Here is a 1,522-nt window from a genome sequence, read left to right as displayed (position 1 = left end):
AGAGTTCCCCTTGAGATTCCCAGAAGCAGAAAAAGAGAGCAGCCATTGTACGTTCTCTATGGAGTGTGGCATGCACTTCCCCTGGGCAGGGCCATGGTTCCCCTCCTCAACCATTCTGAAGCTAACAGCTATCTCTGTGCTAATCTCTACACGCTCTGTACTTGGTGTATTTGTGGTCAGCTCCTGCAGCTGTGAGCTAGTGGCTTGAGCACTTGGCTGAGACTCAGGAGACCTGGGTTCTATTCCCTGCTGTGCCACCGATCTGGTCAGAAACCTAAGGCAAGTCACTTTCCCCATCTGTACGACAGGGATAGTGACCTCCTTTGTAAAGCACTTTGACATGTATGAATTAAGAGTGAGGTATTACTTGCCTCTTTTCCCCTTGGGCACCTGTGCAGGGCTAGGCACCATACAGTCCCAAATCTCAGAAAACTCATCATTTACTGCAGGAGAAAAACTGGGGATTACATGGCAATCAATGAAACTAAGGAAACAATAAGGTAAACCTCACTGATATGAGCAGTAGGGGGGGAAGGCATCTTTCTATCAATGAGATCACTAATCCATTTATTATTATGATTTAGCTCTCAGCTAGCACTTTTCACATATGGATAACCAGGTACATTACCAAGGTGGATGTGTTCTGATTTTACAGAGGAGGAAATAGAGACAGATAGGTTAAGGTCACACTCTGAGCCAACGATCTTGTTCCTAATGCTGTGTTCTGACCACTAGATCACATTGCCTCTCTACAATTATATTCCAGGGGAAACATGAATGCACTCCCCCACCCCACTGCTTCACCAACCTTCACAAACTATGCATTTAAGGAAACTGCAGGAGTCAGCATATCTGGATTGCAATGGATGAGCCTCATCCTAGGAAAACCACCTTCATGATCATGGTATCTCCCCTGCCAGCTAATTACATAATTATGTAGTTATTAATTATTTAAGGATCTTAATTCTTTGAAAAGGTGCCTTCAATTATTAATGGGCAGGCTCTGGCTGGAATGACTGCCTCCAGACAGCCTCACTGGTACAGTATACACATCAGTCATTCTGAAAAAAGCCACTGAATTTTCAGGCCATTGTTTAGTTAACCATTAACAATTCATAAAATTTCAGCTCCCTGCACAAAAAGCAGCATTCTCTGAATGGTATTAGAAAATCCTATTTCTAGTCTGTTATGAAACAGAGGGTTTGATGTGCTGCCAGTTTTTATGTGGAACTTTGGAAACAGAACACTTCCTGCACTGTGAGTCTTAGACTGAGTGGCTGTTACATAAAGCTTTCCTACCAACTCAAGTTTATCATCCCATACATTTTGTGTGTGTGTGTGTGTGTGTGTGTGTGTGTGTGTGTGAGAGAGAGAGAGAGAGAGGAAAAATCGAATAATCAAATGCAAAATAATAAAAAAAATTAAAAATGGATCATTCAGCTCTTCCTCTTTGTCCAGTACTGACAAATATTCAGTGATATTTATCAACTCAGAAACTGAAGGCAAACAAAGGAAAAATCCA

At 42.1% G+C, this 1,522-nt stretch overlaps 1 non-coding gene across 1 annotated transcript; it reads right to left on the bottom strand.

Moving 5' to 3' along the window:
* Window positions 1–763: 763 nt before the first annotated feature.
* Window positions 764–928, bottom strand: LOC112113210. Its single transcript, XR_002908680.2, has one exon. It is a non-coding gene; the product is annotated as a U1 spliceosomal RNA (small nuclear RNA).
* Between the last annotated feature and the right edge of the window lie 594 nt (window positions 929–1,522).

Source organism: Terrapene carolina, unplaced genomic scaffold (genome assembly GCF_002925995.2).
Source record: "Terrapene carolina triunguis isolate 2854851 unplaced genomic scaffold, T_m_triunguis-2.0 Scaffold85, whole genome shotgun sequence".
NCBI lineage: Eukaryota > Metazoa > Chordata > Testudines > Emydidae > Terrapene > Terrapene triunguis.
Note: the sequence above shows the minus strand (reverse complement) of the source record. Positions and strands in the feature narration are given on the sequence as shown.